We start from the raw sequence: 23,902 nt of genomic DNA, 5'->3' as shown, positions 1-23,902 counted from the left end.
GTTCCTCTTGCCTCCCTACCTAGCAGAAATTTGCTACAGCAAAGAATTACATACCCATTTTAACAAGATTTCTTGCAGTAAGGAGTGCCTTTGTCCTGGCCGCAGAGAAGGTTACTGTCTAGGCTGATTACTGTCTTTCATGTTACTCTTCATCAGTTGTTGATTTACTATAGGCACTGCTAAGCAGTGCTCAGGTTGGTCAGCATGAAGATTCTTCTTGTAATCATGACTGAGGGTTTACCCCATCATTTTTCACCCATGTTTGTCATTGTGGAGGCAGATCGTATTTTCGGGTGCTGTTAAGCAATTACATTTCAAAAGGATCAGGAATGTATCTTGCCTTTTTTTAAGCAGGACAAACCTGATTCTTCTCAGTGGTGCTCAGTGACAGGATAATAGGCAACAAGCACAAACTGAAACATGTTAAATTTCATCTAAATGCAAGAAAACACTGTGAAGGTGGCTGGATGCTGGAATATGTTGCTGAGAGTGATTGTGGAGCCTCCATTCTGGGAGGCAAGGCCCTGAGCAACCTGCTCTAGCTGACCCTGCTTGAGCAGGGGCACTGTACTAAACTTAAGTGTCTTCCAACCTCAACTACTCTGTGATTCTGTAATTAGACCACCTTCTTTAATGCAGCCATCACATGATTTATGTCTTTTACTTTGAGATTGGATAACTGTAATTGATTCAACAGGGCAAGGCCCCATGACCACTGAGAGTATGAAGCTGTTAGATATTCATAGCCTAAGGGTGAAAATGAGCTACATAAAATCAAACAAATTGCATTAGTGCTTCATATCTATCCTGACTTGGGTGTGCTTGAGAAGGAATCTAAAAGAGTTGGGCTGATGAGATGTTACCGTCCTGGAATTGCCCTAAATGAGAGACCACATCTCTCCTCTTCTGTTCTGCACAGTGAGCCAGAGAGGTAACAGGGCTAGCTGCCTTGCCACTGGCAGAACTGTCTGCCAGCATCTCTCCCCATGGGCATGCTTTCCCCTCTGGTCTTCAATAGGCAGCTGTTGGTAAGTCAAGCTAGTTTATAAAGCTGCAGGAGCTTCACAGGAGGTATTGCTGAGAAGATTCTCTTTGGAGTTAGCAAGGTGCTTTTACTCTTTCAAATGTTTTGAGGACAAGCACTATCTGCTGCTTGCTGCACAGCTTTTGTAGGCATTACTGGTTTACAAAAGGGTATGAGGAAGATCACAAGCATTCTGGTTGAAAACATCCTTTGTCTTTGCACATTCCAAATAAACACAGTTTAAAATTCAGCTTCCTTAGACTCTTTTCTTCTTCTAGATGTTAGAGATTGTGTCATTCAGTTGTGCTGGAATATTTCCCCCCCCATTTCAAAAGCTACCCATACAGAGATGTTTGGCTTCCCTTCAAATGGAACAGTATAAAAAAAAACCAAAACTGCTGAGCACAGGGGTTAGCAACAGTTGCCCTTTGAAGTGATTGATACTTGAAAATTACTAGGGGACTGATACATATATATATGCATACACACACACACTTGTGAAAATGGAACAAAAGGTACAGCAGAGAGGCCATGATGAAAATCAGGTTTGTATTATGACCAGTTGGACTCATGAAATGCGATCAGATTATTAGCAATAAAACTTGCACAGATTATGGAGTTAAACTTATCTGCACAGAGAAGCCTCTGTTGTACTGGCTTGGAGGAATGCGTTTGTTTAACAAAGAATTTGCAAGAAAAAAATAGTTCACTTAAAAAGTTAGATGCAGAAGACTAGAGATTTTGATGTTATGCTTCCAAATGTGAGCAGAATGTGTTGGGGTTTTTTAAGTGTGCTTTTCAAGCTCCTTTCAGTGGATAGCAGTTCTAAAAAAAAAATCAACCCCCCAAAATTTATAAGCAAATAATTGATCAGTAATTTTTAATGTTTTTCCTATGCCATTGGAATTAATTGTATGTATTATCTATTTCAAATGTTACAGCCTTAATAAAAACTGAGTATGTATTTAGCCAGTCCTATTAGTATGAAGTTACATGAGGCATTAATACACCAAGACCCCTCCTTCCCTATACCCCCAGAAAAATGATCCCCTTTCTTATCTTTCCAGTATAGCAAGCTCTTTTATCCATATCTTTTACAAGCTGCTGTTGCCACTATTCCCCTTCATGAGTCTTGACAGCTGACTCAAGTTGATGGCCACACTTCCACTGACTACTTTAGAGTAACTGCCAAACCTGTTTCATACTGTAAGATGGGTGCTGTCTGTAACTCCCCATTTCTGAATTCACTCCTAGTATGTGTATAATTTATATATATGTTATTGTGGAAATGATATATGTGTAAAGTGTGGAAAGGAAAAAAAAAGCTTTTTTTCTTTGCTCTTTTGCTGAAATAGTCAAATCTTCAGGAGTTAATGCAGAACTCCTATGCCTAGTGTGGCTAAAACAGGTGAAAAGGACTGTGTTTTGAAAGCAAACTTTTCTACTACAAAAAAAAAAGGAGGGAAAATGAGTTGAGGATGCTAATCAAACAGTAGAAAAAGTCCCTAAGGAAGTTATGATGGTGTTGAATGTGTGATCCAGGCCAGTTTTTGACTGAGGAAATATAAAACACACAAGGTGTGGGCTCAGAAGCAGAGACTATTGGTAATGGTTATTGTGTTTTGCAGACAATAGGAAGCAGGGTTTTGACTGGCCATCTGGTCTGCACTCTATAGCTACAGCTGTGTTAGCTAGCTTAGAGGAGGAGCTGCAGCTGTGTAATGAATATATACAGCGTAGGAGGGTGTGATATTTATGGCAAAGATAAGAATTGATGAAAAAGTAGCACTGGACATGCTTTAGGTTTAACATGTCATTTCAAATCCTGTTGTCTATGATTCAATGCTGGACATTTCCTTAAAATATTCACAGACCTGAAATAAGATATTCAATTCATAACTTTGCTGTAGTATGTGTGAATACAAATGCTAGAACTTGGTATACAGTTTCCCAGGTCTATTTGTTCTAAGCATAGTTACACAAGCACAGATTTATTTTTTTTCTGCCAAGCAGAATGATCAGAAGTTTTTGGTTTGATAGCTCAGTATCTAAGAATTACAAATGTCTTTTAAATAGCTCAGAACTGTGAATACTTTGAGCACAATTCATTTTATATTATTCATGCTGATGAATCAGACCCAGAATTAGAGATGGTCTGGGCACCTGGGTAGAGCAAAAAATTGTCATCACAAGGCATCTTGACTGATGTAACTTGTTGGTATTTATACTTCAGTAGAACAAATATATACAATTTTTTTTTAATGAGACATACGTATATATACAGCAGAGGTTAAACATATTCTACCTACTGCCCCTTCTACAGAGATGGTGAATAAGTAATTTGAATATAACTTTCTAAAGATACACCTTTCCCTAGAGAACACTATTTAGCTGCCACAGGTAAAACTATTTGCAATGGCCCATATACTGGTAGAGATGTACAAACCTGCCCACCAGTTACTAGCAGACAGGAGCTAACACGCGGTTGCCACAGCACACAGTAGTAGCAAGAAATTAGCCTGTAACTGGGTGGAAAAAGAATTGCCAGCAAGATTTGCTTTCTGCCTTGTAAAAGAAATGTACCTTGGATGGTAGACACTGCCTTGGAAAAAATACTCGGCTAGAAGCCCTTGAATAGGGAATTAGTCACATTCCTGGTTGCTTTTCCTGTGCCCAGGAGAGTTTGTGACAAGCACAGGCAAGTGTGAAAAGCCTTGATAATAAATATAGAGATAACATTCATCTGAAGAGTTGGTGTCCCTGGAGCATGGAGGGCAAGTGTTATTCTCTAGTATTCCTTAAAATACTCAGAGCAAATGGGTATTATTCTGCCTATGAAGACATTTCTCAGAAATCTGGTTCTATAAAGTGTTACTGCCCTAAGAAGTACTACAAGAGACTTAACACCCTGTGCCTTCAAGAAGCATTCATTCTCAGTGAAAAAAAACGGGTCACAGTAAATCCTTAGATACAAGGGTGGATGCAAGTAGCTGGCATTTGTTTCTCATTTGCATTTATCTTATTTCATTGCAAATTTTAATTCATCTCTTCCAAATGAATATGGAACATTTCATTTGCTGATCTTTTGCATTAATGTGGTCAATATAATTGGAGCTGAAGTGAGCTGTTTGCCAGATTTTCTAACTGCTGCCAAGAAAAACTTGGGTGTCATTTTAGAAAAATCCATGGGTGGAGGAGGAGGAGATCATGACCATCTGTCTATGCATCAAAGGCTAAATCATTATAGGGGAAAAATAACTTCTCTGTTGTGTTTGCCAGCCATGTTCCCCTTTAAAGTAAGTTCAGTTAGTAACTTTTGAAGATAAACATTTTCAAAATTGTCCTGTGGGCTCAAACATTTCTTGGAAGGAAGTTGGGGAAAAATTTAAAGGTCAAAAATGTAATTTTGGAAGTGAATGAGGTAGCAGGAGGATAACATTAGAGAAAAATTATACAGTCTCCTTGGAATCTTCCCAAATGCTGTTGCATCCCTTTCAGTTCCAGGATCTAACAAGTATATAGAAAAGGCAGCAGAGTCTCTTACTTGTCCTGCAAAGTATATGCATGCCATGCCCTGTAGCATTTACAGACTTCTTGACTTAACATTTAACAAAGGGACAACAGACTAACAGCATTTGAGAGAAGTTACAGTAAATATGCACCTGGACCTACCTGAGTCTTAGAACTTCTGTTGTCAGTCAAGATAATAGTCTGCAAAGTAAACATTCTGCAAAAAAAATTCCATAGAGGAGAGGTGTATTACCTGTAATATAGCTAACACTTCGCTCTTTTTATTTGGTTGCTTTTTTATTTAATGCACTGCAAAATTAAAATCTTGGCATCATGTTGAAATCCATCATAAGGAGCTAAACTATGAATGTCTTTGAAAAGCCATCAGTCCTTCAAACCAGCAGTCACTTGCAGGAGTGCTGTGGGCTCCTTTATTGTTAGTCACTGTGACATAAAGGTCTCTATGATGAGAGTGAAATGACAGCAAATTGATAATGGCAGTAACCATGGGAGTTCTGTTTAGACTGCCACTTCCAGCATTGCTACTGTTCTAGTTGAGTCCGCTACAGTAACTGCTTTAGTTCAGATAAGTTCTGCCTTCTAGCATATATTCTCATAAAAATTTTTGCATTTTGTAGGGTATGACATCTAAGTCCAGACATTGTTGGTTAAAATATTGCTTTGGCTTCTTTAAGCAGGAATTCTTCATAGTGTCAGTCTTCAAAGGGAAGATTTACAGTTCTTATCAGAAGCATGGGATTTCTCTTTGTATTGAGGTTCTGAATTCTCTCTTCCTTTGAAGATAAGAAACCCCTGCTATCACAGACTTTATCTGAATACGAATGGTTCCCTGGATTTGATAAAATGTTTAGGACTACTAGGATCAAATCTTAAATATGTGCACATTGAGAGTTCAAAAGGTGAATTAATTTCACCTTTGTATGCTTGCTATTCTTGACTCCTGTCTTTCCTGACAATACATAGTAAAATTTAAAAATGTAATTTAGGATATTTATGGCTTTTTAGAGCTATACTTCATGTTCTGCTCCAACATTTTAAAATAATAAAAAAAAATTACAGGCAGATCAGGGTGTGACTTTTGGGAAAATAATCTGTTGCTCATTTTTAATAAATGCAAAACCAAGCACAAGTGAATTTTCTGTGCAACCAAATGTCAGTAACGTGTTTCACATACTTGAAATGGAGCAAACACAATTTTAACTTGCATTACACCAAACAGTGGGCCACAGCGTTTGACCACATCTGGAATCTCTGAAGAGATATATATATGTGTATTACAAATTTTTTTCTAACAGTAACTACAAAGTATTACCTTAGCCCCAGGTAATAAAATGCCAGAATAAAAATAAATGGAAAAATATAACTAACTAAAATTTTCAAGAGTTATTGACAATTCAGACAAATTATCCTTCTATATTACCAAGGTTGAATGCTATCTTGAAAACGCAAATTCTGCACGTTCTCTATAAAAACAAAATTTGTTCACTGCAGTGATATGGCTGAGTTTGCTAAATGTTCATTTGCATCAGGCTTCTTGCTTGAATTGTATGTTGATCACCTTTTTAAGCTTTTCGTCTTTAATTTTAAGTTAACAGTGCAACAGGATCTGTGTATTTAAAAAAAATAATCAACAGTTAAGAGTAAAACCTAGTAACTAAGCACTCCTGTAACACTTGCAGAAACCTGATGGTAAAGAATGAATTTGTTTCATTATAATGAAAAGTGTGTGTGTGTATATATATATATATATATACACACAGACACACACAGTTTCAGAACATTCTCCTAAGTTTTTTTTTTTTTTAAAAACAGACAAGAGTAGATACCTTTCTGCCCTGCCATTGTGTCACAGTGTACATGGTCAACAAATAGTTGACCATGAATAGTACAATTTACTGTCTGAGCTGAATAATAGGATATCCTGTAAGGCAGGAGTGTTAGAAATCGGCATGGAGGATTGAATTGGAAAATTGCCAGAAGTTCAAGGGCCACATCTATTTTGCATAAAATGGAGCAGATGGTAGCTGACTTAATCTTTGATACCATGGTACAGTCCACCGAGATTATAAATCCCAGCATGAAACACTGCATTTCTTTCTTGCATTGAGCAGGTGATAAAGGAAGATACAACGTATCTCGTAGATACTTTGCAACACCTACTTTGAAAACAGGCTCTATGCTGTATTACTGTTTCTCGTCTAGATTTTTCTAGCAGGAGTTCTATTTTTAGCACTACAAATAATAGCATACAGTTGATTAGTAACTGCAATTAATTGGCAGTTTCTTGGCCACGTTATTGGAGCTTTGCCTATGCTGGCTTAGAGATTTATCTCAGGAAGCCTTTTTGCTGTGTTACACAAGCATTTATAACTATTCCTTTGTTATATTTGATCTATCTGATGCCATTCACAGACATAATTAGATTCAACCAATAGATCAAATGCTGAGAGTCAGTATTTGAAATTCTTACACTGCTCAAAAAGCTTGTGGGACATTAACATATTATGAAGGAGAGGATGTCTTAGATTGTCCCTGAGGACCACTATCTAATAGCTATTTAACATGCCACAAATGGTTAAGACTGTCAGCTATTTTGGTTGAAAGTGTAAGAAATTTACAACCTAATTCAGCAAATCTTAAATTTAACAGTAGGTCCTCACATATTAAGCAAAGCAAGTAAACATGTGAAATAAATACTTTAAATAGAAATCTTAATGTGTACATCAAAATTCCAGGAAATCCACACCATCTACATATGCAGACTATGGAAGTATATGACATAAAAATGTGTTATGGGTAGTACTGAATCTGTCACTACTTGTAGATGTCTCTGTGCTGCACCATATCAAATTAATGCTGAGTATGATTTGTGATGTAATAGAAAGGATTTTGACTGGTTTTAGTTCCATTGCTGAAGTTCAGGTACAAAATACTAATCTGAAAATAATGGTATTCCAGATGGAAGAAGGCTGATCTCTGAAGTCAAAAGAAGTGAAATATAGAGTAATTTTGTCAGCTGTCCACAACTTGTTCACACAGTGCAAAATCCATTGGATATCTGATAACAAAAATTGTGTTCTTTTGTGCTTTGGCAATACTTACACATTTTCTGTCACAAGATTTAAAATATAGGTGCCAGAATACTCCTAAACTTCTGGAATATCCAACTACTATACTGTACTATATTTGGGCATATTTTACTTTCATGTACTTTGTAGATCCCTACAAAGGCACGTATGGGCTGTGACAGATTTTTGGTGTAACTACTTTGTAAGAAAATAGTTCAAATCTGATAACTGATCTGTTAGTAGAAAGGTGACCTAGAAAGTACTTAGAATGTGTAACTGCTAGTGCTTCTATATCTGTTTCCTTTAAAAAAGGAAAATGGACAACGTTTTGTCATCCAAAGTTAAAACCAGTATTATTCAACACTTGTGAAGCCCAGCCTTAGCCTGTCTGCTTTGCTCTGATCTGACTGCACAGAGCAAACAGAAATCTGGGTGGCTTAAAAAAAAAAAAAAGTAGAGAGTTCACTGGCATTTCTGAATGTCTTTCAGTTGCTGCTCCCCTTCTCCCATTTAGGTGCTGCTGAACAGCGGACATAACTTTGTAGCTCTGTACTGCTTGTCAGAATCTCTGACTAAACCCTTAAAACTGAGAGCTGAGGGAAGCTCAGTTACATCCTTTGCTGGAGCCTGCTTGGGGCTGTAGCTCTCACTGTTAGTACTATCCCGTTTGTCATGAATAGTTCCAATCTCATGACGTGGTAAAGCTACAGAGCCAAAGAGTTGTATCCATTGCTTCAACTGGAATAGCATTAGAGCTGCTATTATTCATGCCAGGGTCTGACTCAGTGTGAAACCTAAGGGGCATCGCTGCAGACTAAGGGGTAGTTACTAAGGTTTACCACTTCTGATGAGAACTGCCCTGAGCCTATATAAGCAGGAATATTTCAGTTTTATAGATGGGAGAAGCAGAGAGAGATCAATTTCTTTCTTTCGATATTACAGACAGTTTAGCATTGAGGAATTTCAGCTCTTCTCCTAAAAGAAACACAAAAAATCAAGGGGAAAACCATTTAGAAACGATTGCAACTGCAATTTTCTCTCCCTTTAAGAATTGTTTCCAAGCAATGGCTTCCTCTCGCAGCTTTTAATACTTAATTAGTCATTTTCATCAGCATGGAGTTGTTCTAATATGTTACTTCTAAGTTCTGATTATGAAATACGATGGAATTCTAAATATTTAACGTGAATAGGATTATTAGCAATGTGCCCTTGTTGCATGCTGCATTGCTATCCTCTCTAGTATTATAAAATATACAGTGTACCTGTAGCAAAAAGACCTTAGTAGAGTATACAGATGGAATTGAATTCCTAAAGCAGTCTTAGGTCTGCAAGTGTTATTCTCAAGATCTCAATACAGCCTTTTTAGATTATTATACATGAACAACAGAGAAAAAAAACCTTTCTCCATCTTTTTAATACAGTAAGTCCACGTATTATTCAAAGATATACTGGTACAAAATTACCAGTTTGATTACACTCTAGAATTGAAAAGACCATTAAGTTTTGGTTGGTGTTCATCAACATAAAGTTTATTATTTAATATTTTACTGTATGGGATATCTTTCTTGCAGATTATAATGCCCCTCAGATTATTCTGGGTTCTTTGCTCACCATTTTAAATGAATTTTTCTAATATTCTTAGAGAAAAGTTAGACTCTGCCAAAGGCATATAGAGAAATACTCTAATTTGAAATTGAATAGTACAAAACATTACAGTTTAAGACTGAGAATCATGTAGTGAGATCTTTTGTTTATGTATTAAACCACTGAATGAAGATTATTATAATATATCTGATAGTCAGTGGAAGAACACGGGGTGGAAAGCCTCCTAGATTGTTCGCTTTGGCACTGGTGGTTTTGAAAAGAGAAATCTGTGCTGCAAGCAAATCAGATTTTTGTTTACAACTTGATAGATGGAAAAAGGACATATACTTTATGCCTCCTAAGGTAAGCTTTTCCCACCGAAAGAGCTAATTCTAGGTTGGCATTATATTTACAATGGTTGAAATTAAAATTCTATTGGCCACTTCAAAAATGTAGCAAGTCAGTGTGGGATTTTGATACAAGCAAGATATAAAAATAGACCAGCAGCCCAAAACATTTACTGCTCATAGGCAGATATGCAACGAAAAGCCTGCAATGTATTTAGGGCTGTGTTATAGATCAAGTTCTACGTTAAACCATCTGTGGGAAGAGGAAGATCATGACAAAGTCAGATTTTCTTTATAGAACAGCTGGTGAGACCAACAAAGTTACTCATATGACAGAGAAACAAATTAGCAGCAACCATAGAGGTAGGCTGCATTAAGAATGAGTAAAATTTATTATATAGTGGTCAAAAAGAACATGAAATGAAGCTATTTGTGAATTGCTGGAGCAAAGTAAAATACATGGTTCATCTCGTGTAGTATAAGCAAGAGCACTGCTTATGAAACAAACTACCTACCTCCTTTTAAGCTGCCCGTTGTTCTCAGCTCCACTAGAGACAAAGATCAGGTCAGTAGCCGGGTGTCAGTCACTGGTCCCCACAGCCTTGATTGCTGTGTAAATCACAACAGTCCAACTGGGACTGCTGCTGCAGAAGCTGGTTTTCATGTCTTGTATCTTGTCTCACCTCTGTTAGGCTCTGTCACAGACCAGCTATCTGCTGCGCTCCAGCTTCCATTCAGCCATCCCTTATCCTTCTGGATCTTGACCACTGCAGATATAAAGCACATCAAGGGCATTTTTAAAGCTTTTTTTCTCATTAACTGAGGCCCTTCCTTACTGCATTCTTCAGCCTCATTTTGAGGTTGTGTCTAGCTGACAGTTATACAGCCAGGACAGCATCTAAGCCCCCCACTAGCCAAAAAGATTTATTTCAAAGAGTATTCCTTAAAAATCTTGTAATGTAAACTTTCTCAATAAACCTTATAAAAAAGTCCAAGAGTAATCAGAAACCAAACATAACATTTGCATTGGGCAGGTGATTTCCTTGAAAACGGTGAAGGAATTAAAGTGTTTATCAAACAGTGATGACAAAGTCCAATTAGATCTTGTTTTTCACAGAAACATGGAAATCAGGTGCAGGGTGTTCTTAGCATTGTTTGTAACTACAGGGAATTAGGAAATGGAATTAAGTTGCAATATGCTACATATGGATGACTGACTTCTTCAGGACTGATGAAAAGAAAAAAGTAGTTAACCAGAAAGTACTAAATAGTGTTTTTCAATATGAAAAACATTCTGAAGATGCTTTCTCCTACATATATATGGAGTAGTTCATAAAAGAAAACTGTAACTCAAGTCATCAGAACTATTGTTATTCTGAAGCTGCCTTAATTTCTAGTTGCTTAATTTAGTTGCTTCACTCTTCTTCAGACAGGATTTTAATTTATAGCATCTGGTATAATTTTCTTGGTATTTTCCAAAATTCAAGTTTGGAGGAAAAATTAGGTTGTTGATTTGGAAACCAAAGATTTCTACAATAAATCTCCTCTAATAAGGGCATGAAGATTTTATGTTATCATGTGACTCTTAAATTTGCAGGTACCAGGAATATAATTTTGAATATGTGAATATGTACGACTGTAATTTTTTTAACTCAGTATTAGGAAGCCAGATATAGGCAAACAGTTTGTCCCTCCACCCGGAAACATTCCAGCCAGAAGCTCTGGGGTAAAGAGATGCCTAACCATGGAGGGTTAGGCTTAGAACAGCTTTGAATCAGAACAAGAACTGCTTATTGAAAAAATATTCATACTCGCTTTTATTGTCAAGTGTAGGGTTTTAGTAATACTGTATAATCTTTCACTTTAGTTTTTTTAATTTCTGAGAAGATATTAAAATTGGAATTACTATCAATCTCAATACTTTTTTTTTCTTTCAACCTATGTTGTTTTCAGCCTTGAATACCCCTGAAACTATATAACTGGAATAGAACTGTTCTACTCTTGGGCCAAACCCCCAGACTCTTATTTTGTCAGAAATAAATAGTCACTATTTACATTTGCCTCCCATTCTAGCTCCCAGTTTTCCCATAAAAAGAACCAGGACTTCATTCTAGGATTTCTATAGTTTTAAATAGCTCACTTAAAAATAATTGAAGCCTATTCTATTATGCTTTGAGGGCTGTGCTCAGTCAATCAGAGTCTTACCAACCTACCCACCCCAGAAAAAAACCCACAACTGAAAAAGTAAAGCGATGCAAATTTTTAAGGTGCGCTTTCACATTATCTTTAATTTTTTTCCTAGGTCTGGAAACACATGCATTGCACTTTCATAGCTGTCATCTATTTCATTTCCAAAACTTTTTCCATTGCTCCTGAACAGTACAGAACTATGAAGATCCTCACTAGTGCCATAGATATTAATGATTACTGACACTATTACTGTTTCTGTAAATATTGTGTATTCCATTAATATCCAGCTTTATACCCAAAGATAACTAACTGATCACTGCAAAAGAGTACCTATAGCTGATGAGGTCATTATAACGGATTTCAAAGTATTGTTCTGGAAACTGTAAAAATGCCCAAGAACATTGATCCTATCCCAAGGACCTGGCGAAGGTCCCAATCCTGGCAGTGGATCCACATGGAAGCAATTTGTGTCCAACACATGGCCTTTTGTGTATTTCAATTTATTTATAGAAGATAATTTCTGACATCTAAGACATCAACTTTTCTTCTGTAATACTGTTCAGCAAGTTTAGCTGTCTTCTGATTTACAGTGCTATTGAAGGTTTTACAATAATGTTAGCTATGTTCAGTGTTAGCACTTTTAAAGCAAAATCCTTGAGTAGAAATGCAACCAAACAGTAAATATCTGGGGAAAGACACTGTAGAAACCTTTCTAACTTAGATATGTTTTATTTTAATATGCTACAGTAGAAATTGGTAAAATAAAATATTTCCGTAATCCAGTTAGCACACTATTGGATTTATATATGGTGAGGAACCTATGCTATTAATGGTCACAAGAATATCTAGTTTGGACTTTGGAAGCATATTGCTTTAAATATTTCTATGTTTAAAAGGACAAGCTTATCAGGTGGATACATTTTATTCCTCTCCAAAATAATATGGAATTGAAAATACTTTAAATGACTACTGTAAGATTCCACAGGAGCAGGATCTCGTCCCCTATTACAAATCATTAAGTGGTTAACAATGTGAATGAATGTGGCTGCTTCCACAAATTGTTTTCAATTAGCTGTTGAAATAGGAAACTCATCTGAGAAACTGCTCTAAAATTATATCACAAGTTTCCCAAGTGAGTACTTTGCTGCTAAACTAAAAGAGCAGTCCTGTAGCTTAAGTCACTAGAGACTGTTTATAATCAATGCTTAATTTTTCACAGGTGCATTTTTTATATATTTTGTCAGGGTACTGGCATTTTACAGCTAACTCAGATTTTGCCACACTGAAATTTGCAGTTTTAGCCCACACAGCATATATTGATAGAAGCAAGGTGTGTTGTTCAATTTGTAAGTCAATTCCACTTGGTTAACTTCCAGAAGATAATTTTATTTAAAAATTAACTTTTTGTCAATGCTGTAACCTAAGTTGGAGCACTTTGTGGAAGTCTTCTCTAGAATAACAATTCTGAACTGAAAGCTGCCTTTAAGTATTACCGCTCTGTATATATCACTACTTCCTGATATTTCATCCTTCTCTTTCCTGAAAAGTAAAATATTAACCTGTCTTAAACCTTCAAAGGGATGAGCTGTTTTTTACTGACTTGTACATGGTCTTTTAAAAAAGTAATTTTGGGGACTGCCAGATCTGGTGAGTAATCCTGGCTTGTAGTAAAGGATATGCACAGTGTCCACATTAGTTTAGAAAATATGAGAAAACCCACATTTTTTTTAATTCTGTCAAATTCAGATAGGCATCTGTTTGTTGTAGAAGTTTAATATCTGTACTCCACCTGTCTAAACAGAAGCAGAGCAGCTGACTGATTCATTGTTAATGCTTCCTGGTGAAACCATATACTAGAAGTAGGACACCAGAGACTACATCTGACTCATTTTGTTTGTGGCAATGAAATCACAAATAGTTTAGGGCTTCGGTGTTTTGCTGGATGTTTAATGTCTAGAAAAATTATTTTTTACTGCACATAGATTTGTACTAATATATTAGCACAATTAAGGAAACCACCCTGTAAATGCCTGCTGCAGGCACTTAAAAAACCACCTGTTAGAAATCTGTGGGCTGCAGAATATTATGATCAAGATCCCTTAAAGAATTATGTGCAGCCTCTGCTTACCTGTATTGTTAGGATGGATTTTATTACCATAGCATTGTTGTTTGTGATTTAATACTGCATGTTCATATAATGAAAAAGTTATTTTTCAGCTGCCCTAACATCAAAATGGCATTTCTGTTATCCTAGGCTACAAGAATTTTCAGCTGGTACCAATGCAGTGCTATTAATCACAATGTCACTAGAAAATTCCTTTTTCTCTCTGTAAATCCTCACTCAAAGATCAAAAAAGCATCCATCAAATTTGACTCTCCTATAACACTGTTGTTTTAAAGTTTAGCTCTACAATCCTTAACTGCTCCAGGCTCTGGTGCTACACTGGCCTCCATTGCTACCAGCCCATTACGTGGGTCTAAACACCATACTATCATCTTTACAGTAGCTGGCATGAAAAGTAACATCGGCCAGACACAGAATTTGAAGAGAGAAATTAAAGGATATTTTCACTAGTTTTATGTGCCTATGCAACACTGGAAGATGGAATAATAATAGCGTATATTGAGAGGAAATGGAGCACTATGGGTGTTGAGAAAAAGGAAAGAGAACAAAGATAATCAACTTGAAGTGAGGTTAGCACAGAAATGGTGTCCTCCCTCCCTCTTCCATATGCTGTGTAATGCAAAAAAAAGCTGCAAGTTCTAGTTTGAGACTTAAGTGAGACTATTATTATTTTAAGAAAACTTGTAGGATGCAGAAAAGTAATACACAGGTCAGCAGGATAATTCTGTTTGTGATAAACAGTTAAAAAAATGTTAGAGGTGATAGAATGACACAGGATCTAGCTTGGACTCTAGCTGTGCTTTGGGAGCCAACTCAGTCTCTGATTGCTCATGGCCCATCCTTGCCCTTGGAGTTCAGGAGTTACTGGGATAATAATCGTGCTTTCCCTTTGCTAACTCAGGTCTGTGAGAATCACAGCAAATGAAACCTGGCCCTTGCTGGCAATCTGATGGAAGCCACAGTTGTGGCATTTCTCAGCTCTCTCTCCTGGACAGAATGGCAACTCTTCATTCTAAGTCTCAGTATGGGTAGTCTCGACCCAGTAGTTTCTTTCACAAAAATTTGAAGCTCTTTATTACTTTAAAGGTGTATTTACCCTTTTATCAATTTTGTCTTGAATCAGCCTATGTCCACAAAAGCTATTAATGGGACACACACACATGCTATGATTGCACAAATCTCCTTTCCTTAGTAAACTAGGCTAAATACCTCTAAGAAGCCAAATGAAGGTATAATCTTTAAGAAATTACATTTTTTAAAAAAAAAATCCATTTCTTATAGACATTCCTACCAAAATTAATGTTATGTAACACTACTATTCAAATGTGCAGGAATAAATAAATTATATTCTTTATAAGAATTTTTGATCCCTCCTCTATATTTCTACATGAAAAACATGATTTTCTGTCAAGCTGTGTGGAACACCCCAGATGTTACACAGCAAATGATTGCCTTGTCTGCCTCAGAGCTAAGTCAATATTAACACCAGTGAAGTATGCATCACCATGGTGTTCAGAGGGACTTTGCATTTTGATTGAAGTACAAACACATTCAGGCTGCCAGACACGTGTAGTCCAGGTGGGAAGCATGCATTCTGTTTGGTAATTCAAGGAAATTACAAACTGGCTAAATTTTAGTCAAGGACCAAATATTCAAGAATCTGGAAATGATGGTGAGCCTTGACAATATTAACTCTGTTTTAGAGTTGCTACTCACAGTATTGTTTCTTACATTTTCTTCAAGGACTACAATAATTCCTTCTAAGAACACTATACACCCAACAGAAGGGAGCCTGAAAGAAAGACAAACAAGTTGACTCTGCTGAATATTGAGGCAAAAAGGAAATAGCTGTGTAGATATGAGGGCTGTTGGACAGTTTCAGAGTTTAAAAATAGCAGTCAGTGCCTCACAAAACTTAGGAAAAAAAAACCCAGCGCATTATTTTTTTTAAGTTATCATTCATATGCTACAGAGGAGTTATCTAAAACTGAAGACAATATGTTAATCTTCTAGAGACTGTTCTCAATAGAAACTGGCAAAAAATGCAGTTGAAGGGAAGGCAACGATACAGTATTCACATGAAGTACACAGAATGTTTGAGAGGCCGATGCTTTCTATTGATGGTTCCTAAACTTCATAAAGCAGTGTGAATGCAAAACTCTAGGACATGGCTGGCTACATTCATAACAAGAAAAGGAAGGTGGAAATGATGCTGCCTTTTATCTGAAAGTCCAGGCACTAGTGCATTCATCTGGGAGAATGCACTGGGTAGATCTTCTCTGCTGAGTTCCCTCTCCTGTTTGAGGAGGTCCACTCACTCAGACTAGTTTTTGGATTTTGGAATAAACCTTGTTTTATTTCACATAAGTGTTCACCGAGTCAGAATGACTTAAGCCTGGTGTGTAAACCAGGAACTGGGGAGGTAGGGTGCTCTTGGTTTTTAATCCCTGTTCAGATAGACATTTAATGTTCTTTAAGTGGAACAGCTAAACCAGAGAAACACACTCCAGATACTCTGCAGAACTCTGATTAGATCAGACTCATAGGAAGTGTTGATTCTAGGACTAACAAGGGGTTTTCCTTTACAGACTGTAAACTAATTGAATAGTGGATGACAGCAATCCTCACTGTTTTCTGTTTTGTTATCCTAACACTTTCTTTTCTTTCAGTTTGGCAGCCAATCTGATGAATAAAAATCCGTTATTGGCAAAGACTTTCTCGGAATTAATGGACATTTTACAGATGTGATGATAATGCCAAGGAATCAGTTTCAGTTCTAGTTTTATGAACAGAAACTTGTAGGCAAATACATGATTACTTGTAAAGAATATAAAGAAATCTAACAACCTAAAAGTGTGTCACTTTCTCCTTACAGTGATCTGCCCAGAGTTGCTGATACCTCGGCAGAAATTCTAAGTAATATTCTATTAAAGGAATGTTACATAGAACATTTTCTTTATTTATTTCTGTATTATTAGTTTGTTTCTTTTGGATGATGGAAAAATACTTATTGCTTAGGAGCTGGTATTTTTAAGATCTCCCTAATAGCAACTCATTGTGATACAACGTAAGTTATTTTATGATTTCAAAGCAGACACATCGTTTATTATTTCCAGTACTATCTGCAATAGTCTAAAAGCCGCATTGGAGCATTGTACTTCTATGAGTTTTAACTCACTTTTTTGTCTTTTCTTTTCTGGAAGGATTTATCCTCTTTTTGTCTGCCCACCACAATGTGGTTTGCTTGTGGGATATCTTATATGAAGAATGGCTAATATTTTGTGTAATGAGTTAATCAATTTTTACAAATCACAACAAAAGGAAGCATCATAGAAGAAATTTTCAGTTCCTGTTTACAAGAGCACATACTGTTGTGTATCTGTTCACAATATTCTAATGAACTAGAGTATTCTGGCAAAGAATTTCTCCCTTTCTTTCTCTGACAAGGCTTGTGAGAGAGAAACCAATGTAGCAGTAGGATTCTTGTAGTATAGCAGTTGTCAGTATAACCTGGCAATTGTTATCAACAAGACAACTTCTCCAATAAATATACATTGCTCCCCCTTTTTTTTCAAATTTTTTTAAAGCAGAAAATATGACAGTAAACCATACCCAATAGTGTCATTTTTCAACAAGAGTCTCTGGGACTTTTATTGGATTGGTATTATGTCACTTTTCATGCTACTTAAGGCTTCTGCCAATATAACAATGTCTGGAATCACCCCAGTGGAACCAAGTTCTTTACTACTGAATTGCTTAATTGAGTAGAAGTGGACACAAAGGCTAAACCAAGTAGTTATTTGCTTGCATTTTGTTTACTATGTGGAGTACACACAGTAGTAGACATCTAGGATTGAATTTGTTATAAGGTGAATGAGAAAAATTAATCCAATAGACAAGGTATGCGTCCTGTGTCTCTAACCTGGGAACCAGACAAGCATTTGCAATAGATAAATGGATGTACATAGTATTGTTTTTCTAAGAACAATTTCAAGCTTTATTTCTTAATGTTCATCTACTAACTTTAATTTAAGCTAAAGTCACAATGAAAAGCTGCTCAAACAAAAAAAAATATTTAAGAAATACTTTTCTTTTGCATCCTAGTAAACAAACAGGATTTGTAATGGCAATGGCTCTATTTGTAGCTATTTTCACTCTGATAGCGCTTATCCAATTCAAACATGTCTTGTAACTTTTAGGATGTGTTGTCTGATGAGTTTGAGTAATTTTGACAGGAGAAATACATGCAAACTGAAGAGACAGTGACTCTCCTAGATGGTTTTTTTTTATTATTATTCTGCACAATGGTATGTTGGAAGTGCTTGAAAAGACAATATATGGTTTGGGTTGGTTTTTTTTTTAATTTACAGAAGTATACTTTTAAAGTTTAAAAGACTGGAAGTTTATGATTTCTTCAGGGTTGTGTATTAAGCTGTTCATATTTTCTTAAAAAAGAAAGGATAAACATGTTATATATGCCTAAAAAACATTATAAAATGATGTTATAAACAGATTAGATCACACCTTAGTGTTTATACTTATGCCAAATTCCTGAAGGTATGATACTGTAACAACAAACCACAGCAGACCAAATGCAATCAATTTCACAAGCATACCTTATGGAATACTTGAATACTTGAGTAAACCATACATGTGTTGAATAGTGTTTGTTTTGCAGATGTTCATTTAGGATCTGTTTGTGCATTCATAGTTACAGGCTTCCCATCTGAACATATCTATTCTAATAAAATTTTGGCAGCAGCTCCAGTTGCAATGTCATGCGGGTTGGTACTTGTGTATGTGTGTAGTGCCTCTAGGAATAACAAATAATATTTAAAAAAACCCATAACATCAATGGTAATGAGCAAGACCTCCTCACTCTACTGTAGTTTTTTTCACTAATATACAAAATTGGAACTAGACAATTGCACTCTGATTCCCAGATTACAGCCAAATAGTGACCAGATACAGCATGAAGTCCTCATTCAGTAGGGTTTTAAAGAAAAAATCATCAAGTATATTTGTCACAGTAGTTTAGTAGTACTTCCCCCAGTAGCTTTCTAGCACTTAAATGTACCAAGTCTGCTTCCGACATGTGTTCAGCTTCAGGAATCTTCAGTGATGGAGACTTCACGGTCTCCCTAGGTAACTCTGACAAAGTAAACTTTGATATTAATAATATGACAGATTATGTTAAATTCAAGTCACACCTAAAATTTGTTTTTCAGGATTCTGTTCAAGACTTTTCAGAACGTACTTATAAACTTCTCCACTCTTCAACCACTCTCACCAAACATTAAATTTGTTTACTAAATCAGTAGTGAAGAAAATAGTCAAGTTCATTTTTAAATATCAACCTGAAACTGAAAATTATATAACAGGTATTTTAGTATCAGTAGAGCAGAAGGGGATGTCTGATGAAAAGTGAAGTTCTAATCTGTAAAAGTTCTGGTTTTGTTTTTGTAAAAATTTTGATAAATTTATGTTCTCCTTAGTACTCTGCTTGTGTTTCTGTGTAGGTAAATTCATGATTCCAGTTTAAATACCATCACTTCCTTTGTATATGGCACTTTCCTTCAACTGGAACGCTGCTGGCCCTCTTGCATTGGTCTCTGAGTTCTATGACAGAGGTATCTGCATGCTGGTGGTAGCTTAATTGACCCCCATGTTTATGTAATCTATAAACCTAGAAACTTGTGTCTTGCACAAATAGTTTATGGTGACATCTGTCACTGCTTCAATTAAGAAATGTGAATTCCCTTTTTTTGGATACTACCTCCCATTCGTCTTCACTGTTTGTAGACAGAGTTGGGGAAGACTCTTTCAATCTAGTGAAATTGGTTAGGTGATCATAATAACAAATGAATTTCCTAAGATGAACATCAATAGCAATAGTTCTAAGAATTTGTTTAGAAATCCTTAATCCAAAGGTAATGTAATTTGTAATGTATATTTTATTTTTTGAATCTTTAATGGCATAGTTAAAGGTTTTCCAAATCAGCCTGTAAGTACAGATTAATAAAACCACTAGCTTGTCTTATGATTTCATGGTAAGAGGTAAGGTGGTTTACATGCTTTAAGCACACATTTTGCTGTTCTTGCATAGCAAAGCTTTCTAAAGCATCAACTACATTTCCTGGTTTCCCACTACCTAGCTCTTCAGTCTTGATTTGGAAATACATAGAAGTTCAACCAAACTATTTGTGTTGCTAAAAACCTCGAAGGAATTTTTGCCTTTTGCTACATATGGATGGCATAGATGTGGTTAAAAATCAAAAGGATCAACAAGTTAAAACATATGGTGCCAGGGTGAAAAGTAATCATCCAGCTTTTGCAGACATCAACACATTGTGGAAAGACCTGCTAATTGATACAAAGAGTAGGAGGATTTTTTTTTCCCAGCCCCAAGCTTTTTTCCACAAGAGAAAAACGGATGACCACCTTGAGAATTATTATACTGGGCCTTTTGGTTACAGAAATCAATGACAGATCAACATTTTCTTGCGTAATTCTTTTCTAGTCTCTATGAATCAATATGAGGATTTTTTCTTTTTCATTAACATTTGAGCTGAAGCAATCGAGAACAACTGCTGTCCTGCAACTTGCTTGTCTCTAGTTATTAATTGCTGCTTGACAAAACACGCTTTGGTTTCCTGACTGCAAAATCCTCATGCTTAGCTGAGTGACACTCTTGCCTCAAAATGCCTGAACACAATAAGCAAAGTAAGAACAATATGAACAGCTGCTGGCTGATATGCAGAATAAAGTTGATGGTTGTATTCATAATTTCTCATTTATTGCACTCATCCCTCTATCAGTATAAGGTCAGAGGAGTCAAAACAGGAGATAAGTTATATACTTATATATATACTTCTATATATATAAGTTATATACTTATATATAGATAAGTTATATACTTACAAATATACCTTCTGGTGTTGTGAACAATACAGCTACTGGTTTCTGCTATTTCTTAACACATTTCTGTATGTCTTGTCAAAATGAGACTATTGCCTGCAGTTCATCAGTGGTTAATAGAGGGTGATGTGGGGGAATAGATCCCTGGGATAGAACAAATGACAGTTTAGTGGGGAATTTACAACTGAGAAACAAAAGACCTGCAGAGCAGAAGGGGCAGATTACAGTAACAACACAGAGAATCTACACTTAGAATGAATCTATGAATCTGTCATTGCAAGTTCTTTTGCTGGGGGAAAAAAAAGAATGGCAGTGGAGAAGCAAAATACAAAAGCTAACAGACTTCGGGTTTTGATTGGACTGGCAGGTCTAACAGCCACCAGAGCTGACAGTATTAATGTGTCTAGTTGCCTACATCCATGCATCCATATTAGTCCATGCTGCAAGTGTCTTTATTTTACAAATGCAACTCACTTTTATCAGTGCTTTTCCTTTTTAACCTGCAGCAAGCAATAGAAGCATTTTGTACCACTGAGATGTATTGCAATCAACTGATTGCTCTTGCACAATGCTTTTGAGACAAAAAACCAGAAACTGATGAGAGATTACTGTCAATAACTCTCAGAAGGGGAAGGATTGTCTCTTGAGTAATTAAGTCACCGGCCCGTAGATGTGAGATGAAGCAATTCAGACTAGTTAGCTTTCAAGCTCAGCTTCACTACTATAGCCACAGTGCATGCACGCTGCCCAACTGCATGAAATACAATTGTTCTTTGTAATCAGCTTCTGCTAAGTTTCTTTTATGGAGTCTACAGTAAGTTTGCAGTTTTCTCTTAAGTTTTCAGACATAGTTCTGCTAAAACCTCATGTTTACCTTTTCAGTACCTCCTTTTACATATAATGCAGCCTTCCGTCATTGTACTTGATTCTGGCTGGCATCTCCAGAACGTGCAGTTTTGTAGACTGCATCTGAAAGAACTGCATATCTTCTACCATACTGGCTTCTAGGGGAGATATAAATCTTCCTGTGCGGTGCATCTGCTTATGCTTTTCTTATTGCAAGGACACCATGGAGGAGTGTGTTTTTTAATTGCCTGGATCTGCTGGCTCACTGCTATGATAACTGCCAAGGACCATTACCAGATGTGGGAGGTTAGGAATCCCTTTTTTTATTTCCCCCCATGACAGCTCCTCCCATGTCATTTCCATGGCTAATGAGGAACACTAGAAGGGCACCTTCATTGTTGACACAGTTTATGAAGTCCCACATCTTAATGTCAAGGAGACATAGCTCATCTATATCACAATACATTGAGTTTTCAGTCTCTTCTTTATAAAGAGCCTTTTCAGATCTCATTAAACTTTTTACTATTTTCTTTAGTTAGTCACCAATTATTTGTTGTAACACAGTTTTAGGGCTTTCTCATGAACTAGCTACTAAGCTTAGCCAAGATGCCCATCTATAAACCAAGAGAACCTTGGAAGGAAATATTTTTTTTGTAATTATGAGGGCTATTTACTATCTTTCATTCCTTTGTGAGTTTCAAAGTTCTGAACGCTTATTAATTCTCACTTGATAAACTTGTTGATCTTAGTTCTGTTGATCTCAGCAGAAGAGTTGATCTTAGTTCTATCACATTTACCAATGTTTTACCTTGTAATCTTAATATTATCTTCATATTTATCTTGCTTTAGAAAGTACATAAACACCTGCAGTGATTCCTCAGTAGGTAAATGAGTAGTTGGAAATATGTGTTTTAAATAACTGGACTGTATCTCTTTCTTCCCAGTCACTTCTGTCTAAAATAAGTTTCCCTCTCTAGCTGTCACTCTTTTCCTCCATTCTCTGCCAAATGTCAAGAATATTTCTTTCTCTCTTTCTTTTTTCTTCCTATTTTAGTTGTGGCATAGTTTAGTAATTGTTTAATAACTAAACTGCAATAACCAAATGATTTAATGGCATAATCACTAAGCAGCAATTATTTAATTACTGATGTTTAATTTTTTTCTTCATTTCTCTGAGGTCCCAAAGTGCTTTGGAAGCATCTCAAGGCTAAAGATAACAGTGAAAATGAACATAATATTTTCCAGGCTAAACATGGTAGTCAGATCTTTGGAACTGAAGTTCACAAGAAGAAGGACCCTTCATTTATTCCTCTGAAAAATACCTACATTTAAGAGAGCATTTACACTGAATAAATTGAGGATGTCTGAAGGCAGCTATGGCAGATGTCACCAACAGCAAATTGTGACTATGTATGTGAAAAATTATGGGCTGAAAAAATTAAGAGGTACAGATTACATTTGGGTAAGTACCTTCTCATTATTTACCTTCAAAATTCACCAGAATTATTTTTGTATTTTACTAAAGGAAGAATTACACTTTAATTTCATTAGGGTAGAATGGACAGCAAAACTGAGGAAAAAAAGAAAATCTAAACTTGGGCGCATTCTTTAGACAGATGTTTGCAGACGTGAGAGAGCATTATAGACAAAAAGGCATGAGAAAAAAGAGATTGCTTAGTCACCTTTTGATTCAGAGATTTTCACATGCAAATTCTGAGGTGAGTGAAAACGCAGCTCTCTGTGGCACTGTGCTCCAGGACTGTCATCTTTAGCAACCACAGCTTCACTGCCCAGTTGAGGCCTTGTCTAGCAGTTTTGCAATGTCGCACTGAAAGGAACAGGAACGTTTTATTTAGTAAAGGCTTGGCACAGTTGATTATGTGTTTGATTATGTTATTTAACCTGCTGGGTAAAGGGCTATGAAAAACCTCAACAAAAACACAAGCACACAAGGAACCTCCAGACTGAACAGCATTTTTAGTATCTTACGCTCCACCAATTCGAGCAACATACTCTGTTATGTTCTCACCCGTTTGTATTTTATGTTAACTGTGAGTACGCCTTGCCCCAACTTTTGTTTGCCCATACAGCTGTACAGACTTAAAGGCGCTTGTGACCGACGGTACCTCAAGGGTAAGGCCTGCCCGCCTGTCACAGCCTACCGATGGCTGCCAGGCCTGGCAGCTGCGCTTGCCCACTTGGCAAGTGCGGCCTACTTACAGGGCACAGCTGAGGTGCGAGCTGCTCGCGGGGCCTGCCGTGGCTCTGG

The 23,902-nt window shown here is 36.5% G+C and overlaps 1 long non-coding RNA gene across 1 annotated transcript; it reads right to left on the bottom strand.

Annotated features, from left to right (window-relative positions):
* Positions 1 to 396: 396 nt before the first annotated feature.
* LOC119151796 lies at positions 397 to 23,841 on the bottom strand. Its single transcript, XR_005105550.1, has 3 exons — positions 23,316 to 23,841; positions 10,070 to 10,321; positions 397 to 8,598 (listed from the first exon to the last, which is right to left on the bottom strand). It is a non-coding gene; the product is annotated as an uncharacterized LOC119151796 (long non-coding RNA).
* Between the last annotated feature and the right edge of the window lie 61 nt (positions 23,842 to 23,902).

Source organism: Falco rusticolus, chromosome 7, assembly GCF_015220075.1.
Source record: "Falco rusticolus isolate bFalRus1 chromosome 7, bFalRus1.pri, whole genome shotgun sequence".
In the NCBI taxonomy this organism is placed as follows: Eukaryota; Metazoa; Chordata; class Aves; order Falconiformes; family Falconidae; genus Falco; species Falco rusticolus.
The sequence above is the reverse complement of the archived record's forward strand: the minus strand, read 5'-3'. Positions and strand labels throughout refer to the sequence as shown.